Genomic DNA, 10,574 nt, shown 5'->3' on the forward strand with positions numbered 1-10,574 from the left:
GTATCACTTAAGCGACATGATCAGTTTCTAGCATTGTTACTGAAAAAATGGGCAAAGTGTTTTCCAGACACCATTCAATGTTTTTTGGAAATTTTATCCCAAGATTTTCCAATGATTCTTACAGCATCTAAAACATTGAATTGTTTCCAAAAGTCTTAAACAGATATCTCACTGTTTTGCCTCATAGCTTCATTCAGATGTGCAAACGAACACCTTGTGTAGTAAGCCTTGAATGTTTTGATGACTCCCTCGTCCATTGGTTGAAGTAAGCTGGTTGCATTTGGAGGCAAAAATACAACTTTCAAATGTGGGTCAAAATCAATTAGAGTGGCAGGAGGGTGACTGGGTGCCTTGTCAATGAGAAGCATCACTTTAAATTGAATCTGTTTAGACTTGCAATAACATTAGACTTTGGGTATGAAGTAGTGACCAAATCAGTCATCGAAAATGGAAGCTGTTGTCCAAGCTTTATGATTTGACTTCCAAATAACTGGTAAGCTAATTGACAAGATTGTCTTGTTTATAAAATCATACTACCTGCTGGGTAACAAGCTTAGAGGTATGAAGGAGTACATGTCAGGAGTTGCAATTTGACACAGAGTATTAGGTGCTCAAATCATGCATGCATAAAAAAACCCAGACTTGTAGGTACTCGGGACTGAGAACCGAGTCAGAATAAAATTTAAAATGGTGACACACTCTACATACAGGCAGTAGTGTGAGATTTGCACATGTGTTGCTCATTGGAAAGTTGGAAATGCAAATGTTGTGAAATTGAATTTTTACAAATGCATGCATTGGGAAGTTCGAAATGAGAAATTGAATTTTGACAAACAAATCTTTGAAAAAAAACCCATTTACCTGTCCTGTGTTATTCCCAACATATCTCTGGTCGCAACATGCTGACCTTGACCGGTTGACCTATATATTGTTTATGCAAAATAAAAAAATAATTTCGGATGATATGATAGCCAGGATTATTTTTTCAAAAACAGGAAATTTTTGTTAAGCATCGACAAAAATTCAACTTGGAGTAACATGCAACGTTGAAAAATTTTGAAATTGAATAGGTTAATTTTACTGAAAATGCATTGTGGATGACCTCGTGGTCGTGGCCGGCAAAGTTTGAAAGATCATGCTCAAAACCAGCGATACTAAAGAAGATTGGAGAATGAGAATGAGACCCACTTTAAGCATCAAAATGATTCCACTTAGTAGTGAGTTTCCGAGACATAGTCTTCTCACAAATATGGCCTTGCTGTTTTACTTGTTTTAGATATATTTTTTAAGGCTCTTGGATTTTCAGAGTGGTAAATTAAGAGAAGTTTTTAACTTGCAGTCACCAGCTGCACTCCTGCCAACCATCATTCAGTTGATCTTTAGAAACCTTAAGCTTGGAAAGTTTTTTCTTTATGTGCAATAAAAGTTCTTTTAGGCATCTTCTTCCAGAACAGGACAGTCTCATCCATATTAAATATGGTTTCACTGTTATAGTTACCTTTTTCTATCATAGCCTTGAGTGTCTCAGAAAAATTAGACAGATGCAGCTTCTTTATTGGCACTTGTCACCTCTCCACTCTCTGTGATGCTGTGCAATTACAGCTAGTTTTAAATCGGTTGAACCACCCATTACTAGCGACAGTTTTCATCTTTCCTTTCCTCCCCAACTTTTTTCAATTTTTCAAAAAGCAGCATAGCTTGATAACAGTGTTCTGATCAACTGGACAATTCTTCACTTTTACTTGATTATCATACCATAATTTCGGAGCATTGTTTCCATCTCAGCAATAATACCATAACATTTACAAATTATGCTTGAGTTCAAGGATTGAGCATTTTTTTACCACATCAAGAATTCTTTCTTTATCTTCTATGATTGTTCTTACTATAGATTCATATTAGCCTTATATAGGGTGTCCAGAAAGGGTTAGTGCAGTTTAAAAGTAAAATAAATTAAAAATAAAAAATGTTCAAAGAAAGTGTTTTTATTTTCAATGTACAGTTATTGGAAAATTATTTACTAAAAATTATGTTATCTAAATGGTGTCCATTATGCTCCCGGCACTCTTCTAATCTTGAGCGAAGATTTCTCAGTATACATTGACACAAAGCCTGAGACACTGATGCCATTTCTGCTTTTAATTCATTTGATGTGTGACAAGTGGCACCATCTTATTGAAACCACGAATCAATTGAAGCCATAAAGGAGTTATTCCCCAATAAGCTGAATTTGCAAAGAGGTGATGTTAACTGGCCACCATGCTGTCCAGACCTGAGTCCTCTGGACTATATCTTATGACTTCTTAAAGAGCGGGTGTACAAAAATAAGCCGATGACACTAACCCAATTAAAGCAGAATATCACAGCAGAAATGGCATCGGTATCTCAGGCTTTGTGTCAATGTGTACTGAGAAATCTTTGCTCAAGATTAGAAGAGTACCAGGAATGTAATGGATGCCATTTAGATAACATAATTTTTAGTAAATAATTTTCCAATAACCATAGATTGAAAATAAAAACAAAACTTTCTTTAAACATTTTTTATTTTTAATTTATTTTACTTTTAAACTGCACTCACCCTTTCTGGACATGCTGTATATAAAGATACAGTAATGTTCTTTAACACTTTTAAGCTCACTTTTTCAAAGTCTCTACTGAAATGCTCACCCCTTTAAACCTTAGTGAAGCAAGTGTTTAGTTGTTTANAACGAATACTCGGCTACTATTCGTATTCAGCCTATTTTTCGCTATTCATCCGAATACCGAATACCTAAAAACATGAGTAAGAAATAACAAAAACACAGTAAATTAATCGTTTTGGTATTTAGATTTAGATGTTATCAGGTTAGGTTTGTTTGTTTATTTATTTATAACTTATAACATGCACAAAATAAAAAAGAAAATAATATTAGTCACATGTATTCACAATTTATAATTACAAAGATCAGCAAAAGTACGCACCTATTCGTTCGAGAATCGTCGCATATCTGACAGTGAGGGTCTGACCCTGCCCAAGGCCACTTGATACTAGCGAAGCGATCAAGTGGCCTTGCCCTGCCTATCCTTCTTTTTAAGCACTCGACTTTGCTCTTTCTCTTTCCTCTATCGCTCTAGTCCACTTATGCCTATGCATACATCATAATACGAGCTCACGATAATTTCAATTTGTCACTTTTCTGTCGTAGATTTCCCATTGTAAAGTACTATATTATTTTTCCGACTTTCCAACGATTAACGACACGACTGTGCCGGATNTCTTACTATTTTCTAAATTTAAAATCTTGTCATTACCTATTTTTCATCCATGTTGATAGTGTTGACAGTAAAGCTGATTGATTAATTGAATGTAATTGATTATTTATTTAGCTTTGGCAATTTTAAATAATTAATTATTATAAAGCATCAGTTCTTTGTAATCAATTATTTTTGAATTTTTATTTAAATGTATACATGTATACATGTATTATTATCTTTTTTCAATTAGCAAACATTATGCCATTTTGATACAAATTATGAAAAATAATTTGTATTAAAGTGGCATACAATTTTGAATAATAATTTGTATTAAAGTGGCATACAATTTTGAATAATAATTTGTATTAAAGTGCCAGTACTAAAAATTAAAGGATAATCTTAGAGAGATAACCAGTATTTTATTGACAGATATGACATCATCACCTGAAATGTATTTATGACTGCTTATTGTTTTTAGTAGCTGCAGTCTGTTAATCTGGGCAATGTACTGTATTTTTAACTTATCTCCATATTTACCAAACAAGAGTTGGAGTTGAAAGTTAGCTAATCAATGTTAATTTTCCTGTAGGTACATGAATGCATGCTTGCTAATATGTTAATGTCAAAAATTATTAATACAAAAAGGCTGGAGCAATGGAAAAATCAAAATTATCTGGGCTTAAGCTCCAAGCTCTGCTCCAAAACTGTTTTAGCACTCCTATGAAGGAAGTAAAACAAAAGCCTGAAGTGAAGTTAAAGATATCGGAATTTACTATTTTTCAGACTGTGCACTTTATAATTATATCCTGTGAAGGGTAATATCAAGTATTTATTCAGTGTCAAGCCATCTTCCAAAAATACAGTAGTCCTAATGCTACAATTTTCAAGATGTTTGAAGAGTAAATTACAATAGCAATTCAGAATAAATTTTTCATTTTCTTGTATGCAAAATAACTGATCTGTTATTAAACGTATCATATAACAATTTTTTAAAGATAGATAGCCCCATTTTTTAATTCTGACCCTTTCCCAGTTTTTTGTAAAAAAGTTCTACTTTTCTTACATTTTTGCTCCCTGAAATGGCTTAGAAGCTAACTGTTTGTTTATTAGAACTGACAAAAATCTAAATGTATCTTGAATGTGCATGTGAACATTCAAGACACATTAAGATTTTTATCTTGAAATATTAAGATGCATACAGACATTATGCATATTATAGAGAAAAGTGCATAGTGGATGTTTCAAACAGATATAATATAACTAATATACGATACAAAAATAATAATTTTATTTATTTCTATAGGAAATTCCAAGCGATTATTACATTCATCGACACTGTTTTACCGGTGACTGGAAAGAAGCGAAAATATGGCTGAATACATTTGAAAATTTATATATGGGCATAACAAATTTGGTAACTTTTCCATNTATTAATATGTATCACTTAAGAAAATTTTAATAAAGATATTTAACTTAATTATGAAAATATAGTAGCATGTTTATTAATTTTTGGAACCTAACCCTCCTTTTCGTACTAGTTCTTTGATTCGCATAACACGTCAATTTTTTGGAATGTAACTACCGTGTTATACGGGGGTTACCTGTATATAAATTTGACAGTCCTTTGCTTTGTCTACTATAAAATCATTGAGTTTATTTAATGTTGTAAAGTTAACTTCAGAAAGCAATTATTTTAGTTTATCTTATAAAACTTTTGTATGCTTACTTTTAAGTTATAAAAAAGTACAGTATACTTTGGTTCCAGTATTTCCAGAGGTCTTATGTTTCTTACTATTTTCTAAATTTAAAATCTTGTCATTACCTATTTTTCATCCATGTTGATAGTGTTGACAGTAAAGCTGATTGATTAATTGAATGTAATTGATTATTTATTTAGCTTTGGCAATTTTAAATAATTAATTATTATAAAGCATCAGTTCTTTGTAATCAATTATTTTTGAATTTTTATTTAAATGTATACATGTATTATTATCTTTTTTCAATTAGCAAACATTATGCCACTTTGATACAAATTATGAAAAATAATTTGTATTAAAGTGGCATACAATTTTGAATAATAATTTGTATTAAAGTGCCAGTACTCAAAATTAAAGGATAATCTTAGAGAGATAACTAGTATTTTATTGACAGATATGACATCATCACCTTAAATGTATTTATGACTGCTTATTGTTTTTAGTAGCTGCAGTCTGTTAATCTGGGCAATGTACTGTATTTTTAACTTATCTCCATATTTACCAAACAAGAGTTGGAGTTGAAAGTTAGCTAATCAATGTTAATTTTCATGTAGGTACATGAATGCATGCTTGCTAATATGTTAATGTCAAAAATTATTAATACAAAAAGGCTGGAGCAATGGAAAAATCAAAATTATCTGGGCTTAAGCTCCAAGCTCTGCTCCAAAACACTGTTTTAGCACTCCTATGAAGGAAGTAAAACAAAAGCCTGAAGTGAAGTTAAAGATATCGGAATTTACTATTTTTCAGAATGTGTTACAATTTTCTAGAATCCTAATGCTACAATTTTCAAGATGTTTGAAGAGTAAATTACAATAGCAATTCAGAATAAATTTTTCATTTTCTTGTATGCAAAATAACTGATCTGTTATTAAACGTATCATATAACAATTTTTTAAAGATAGATAGCCCCATTTTTTAATTCTGACCCTTTCCCAGTTTTTTGTAAAAAGTTCTACTTTTCCTACATTTTTGCTTCCTGAAATAGCTTAGAAGCTAACTGTTTGTTTATTAGAACTGACAAAAATCTAAATGTATCTTGAATGTGCATGTGAACATTCAAGACACATTAAGATTTTTATCTTGAAATATTAAGATGCATACAGACATTATGCATATTATAGAGAAAAGTGCATAGTGGATGTTTCAAACAGATATAATATAACTAATATACGATACAAAAATAATAATTTTATTTATTTCTATAGGAAATTCCAAGCGATTATTACATTCATCGACACTGTTTTACCGGTGACTGGAAAGAAGCGAAAATATGGCTGAATACATTTGAAAATTTATATATGGGCATAACAAATTTGGTAACTTTTCCATCAGCAAAAGAACTCCATTTTGTAGCTAAAAAAATCCCCTTAAATAGACTGTTATTAGAAACTGATGCTCCATACTTTATACCAAAACATCACGTAAGATTTTTTAAAAAATTAAACATGAATTTCTTGCTTTTAATTATAGCAAAAATTTTATCTAATATAGAAATACTGTTAAATAGAAAATTAAGTGTAAAAAAAAAAAAATTTTCTTATTGTAATCACTTTGGACTTTTCTGTACTGACTGATAACATTAAGTGGGTATAAATATATAAGATCACAATTAGTGGAAATTCTAGTTTTATTGAATCTGTCATTAAAAGAATATATGAAAACAATTAAAAAGTATAAATAATCATCATTAATTAGTTAATTAATAGTAAGTAATTCATCCAGTGTTTGCCTACTATTTTTATAGTACTGTATTGTCTTTAACAGTGGCTAGCAGATAATTGAAGTAAGAAATATTAGAAATCTAAATTGCTATAATCGTTAACATTTAGCATTTAAAGAATATTAAGGCTGGCAACAATCCATGTTGTTATTAGCCACATGCTGAGACTGATCCGATCCAGTGTCTTATTACCAAATAGGCTGACTAGACTATAGCTGAGGGCACACTAATTCTAGGAGGCACAATTTTGTATTTGATTTTTGTAAAGGGTGTACAAAATGTTAACAGCCTGCAGTGCTCATAACTCTAAATTGGGCACTGACTGATCCTATGGAAAAACTAGATAACAAATATCATTATATTAGCTTAAAACATATCTAAATATCTTAAAATCACTGATTACAATAAGCAAAATTTTCTAAATATATTTAAACATGTTTTGGGACATATTAATTCTAATAATATTAAACGCACGATAATATTTGTGATTATAATAAGCAGATTCTACTGTATTATGTTTAGTAAATGATAAAATTAGATAAAATGAATAAGACTCTTAAAAATATTTTAACTCTGCTTAGAAATTAAAATGTTTTTTAATGTAGTTGAATATGAAAATATAAATATTTATTGTTGTCTCCTGTTTTATACAATTCTGTTGGAAATTTGCCAATTAATTATTGAATTTCTAAATCTTTGTTAGGCAAAATATTATCTTCCAGTTTACTAACAAGATTTGATTAGACTTAACTAATGTTGCATTTAATTTACAAAATTTTAATATATTTTAATCATTATTTAATATATCTGAGAATAATTTCTTTTAATGATTTATAAATGTAAGTAATTTTAATTAATTAAATTTGAAACTTGAGGTAAATGAAGACTAATAGAAAGTGTGAGATTAGCCGAGGATAATAACCAAGAGTACCACTTACACGACTCAGAATCGCAAGATTCGATCTCTAAACTTTTTCTAGGAGGGCTGTTAAAATTAGATAGGATATAGACGGTAAAGTCTCTATCCAACGTCAGGATAATGACACCAGTTAATCAAACTTATGGTACGCGGATTAACAAGCGTATTGATTCGTGGAGGAAATGAAGACTTGTGTTTGATTCCGAATCTTAAGAGACATTTCTTTAACAAATAAAACAAAGATTTAATGAACAAAATAATACAAAATTAAATATGCAAATAAAACGATTTCCAGAAACTCGAATAAAGCTGTTTCAAGAGAGAGAGCTCACAATTTCTATCATAAATCATACTACCTCTATGCATCTTTATCTTTTTCTGTTCTTTAGATGAATATGACTGTTTGTCCTTCTTAGTTCTTTAATGGCACATATTTAAATAATTTCTTCACTATTTACCGAATTAACTCATTTTATAAAAACTTCTGGATTCGACTTTGGGCATTGGCCTTCAGGAGATGATATGGAATACATCTGTCCTTCTTCAGCTCTCTCGACGTACTCCTCGAATCATGCAAAATTCTTTTTTTTTCTCATGAATTTTTTCCAATCAGCATTTGGTATTTTTCCACATGAACAGAGGAAAAGGGGATTTATCGAGGGATTGACAATTCCCAGGGTGACTAAGATTTTTAGTAGATAAGGGAAAACAAAAGAATGTTTCAACTTCCGTTGAAGGAAGTGACTTTTTCCAGTGTCCTTTGTTTTAGAAAATATAATTTTCCCACCAAAATCAACGAATATTTTTGTCTAAATTTTTACTTTTTCTAATTAAATTATTAATTAATCACAGAAGTGGTTCGCATCTCACAGAAAGTAAAAGTTATTGAAATATAAAGAAAAGCTATTAAAAATTGGCATCAAGACTTAAATAACAATAAATTAAGAATATATTTGATAAAAATTTTCTTCTTTGGATGATTTTTATTCCAAAAGAAATTAGAAAATATTTATTTCTAATTAACTTCCAAGTAATCTTAGTCTTAGGAATATTAAAAACAAAAGAGCAAATATAACTTTTCTTTCAAGACTTCCCAACCATACAAACATTGTGAAATGTCTTTTTTTTCAAAGTTCTTCATGGGTAAAACATTTGATAAGGAAGTTTTCAAGTAATCATTTATTCAGGAATAACTATGAACTTTTTGGTTTTCTTTGTTTACCTGTTGAAAATATGGCTGTTTTAAGATGTTCCTCGAAGTTTTCCTCTAATGCAAATTTATAAAGGCTTTGATCATGGCTTAAATTGTCTAGATATTAATAAAAACAACTAAAAAGACTGAGAAGTTTGTCATTTGCTTCAAACTGTTTGATTATTACAATAAGAATTTTTATCCATAAAGAAAATTTCAAAATAAGATTGTCAATGTTTACACATCTGCATAATTACAGAAGCATTTTTGCATTACTGTCTTCTTTTCAAAATTCTTCCTTTGCAATGTACTTTTTCCTTTTATTATACAGTATATCTCTTACAATGCATTCCATGATCTAGTTTTATAAATAGTCTTAATAAATACAAAAAATATTTACACGTAACAATCATTTTATGTCTGTTAGCTGATTTGCTGCACAAAAAATGCTTATCTTATTGCAAAAGATTAGGATTTGAATCTGATTATGATTCTCTTAGTTTTCACTAGACCACCCCTGATCCATTGGATCACTTACTACTAAAAATTTATAAAGAATAGCAGATACTGTAATAAATAGTATGAGCTAGTAGCATTTTATAGATGCATAACTTCTCTGTATACCTTGTTTCATAGATTTCCTCTTGAAATAAACTTAAGATTCATCTCATCTTGCAGGATCATGATCTGAAAGTCGATGGTACAACATGAGATGGAGAACCATTTTTTAAATATATACTGACTGATACTATATGAACATGTAACATGCACATTGGGAGGTAGCACTCATACTCAACTACTAGATATTTTCTAGGAAAAAGAAACTGAGCTCCATGGTGTAGATTTTTCTGTTTCAGCTTGGCACAAAAAAAACAATATGCTTGTAATGTTCTGTCTTCAGCAATTTAAAACTCTCAGGTACGGGAAATTTGCATGTATATCATCATAGCCAACAAAAACATCAAGAAACATATGAAACACATACGTGCAGTCAGTAGCCTATTGGTTCCAGTGACCAGTTAAAAGTTGCACACATGCAACTTTTGAAAAGTTAATTTTGTCACGACATTGTTGTAGAGATCAAAGGGCATTTAACATGCACAATGTTTTATTTTAATCTAAACAATGTAAATTGACAGCACTTGTAAACTTGACATGTAGTGTGCATTGAGCTGGCAACCTACCAATAGAATTTACATGGAGAAATTTGGCCTGGAATATCTCAGCCCATGGGTTAAATTTCGAAATTTTGGTTGTATCAAGATATTTGCCTTGTCTAGTTGTACTGTACATATTTGCAAAAAATCATGTTTAATGGTTCCTGCAACCATTAAACATGATTTTTTGCAAATATGTACAGTACAACTGGACAAGGCAAATATTTGCAGGGTTGCTTTGAACTTCAATCACAGGCAAAAAGCTTTTTGACTTATGAAGGGCTCTGCTCAATTATTATTATTTTTGTATGTGTTTTACACATGCATTTTTATATTTTCATTTGTTTATAACTTCAAAGGTCTGGCTATCAATGTTTGAAATATTTATTCTAGAATGTTTTAAAATTTTTTATTATGTTCAAATGCAACCAACATCTGATTTGCACTTTTTCCCCGAGGAAGGTCAGTAAAATAAGGGTGCATATCAATCAAAGGTTTTAGAAGTGTATAGATGACAGAAATATATATAAAATAGAATGGATGTCTAACTAATAAAATTTAGAACTCAACTATAAATTTGGTTATAACTTAG

Source organism: Centruroides sculpturatus, unplaced genomic scaffold, assembly GCF_000671375.1.
Source record: "Centruroides sculpturatus isolate CEXI.00-Female unplaced genomic scaffold, Cexi_2.0 scaffold782, whole genome shotgun sequence".
Taxonomy (NCBI): Eukaryota; Metazoa; Arthropoda; class Arachnida; order Scorpiones; family Buthidae; genus Centruroides; species Centruroides sculpturatus.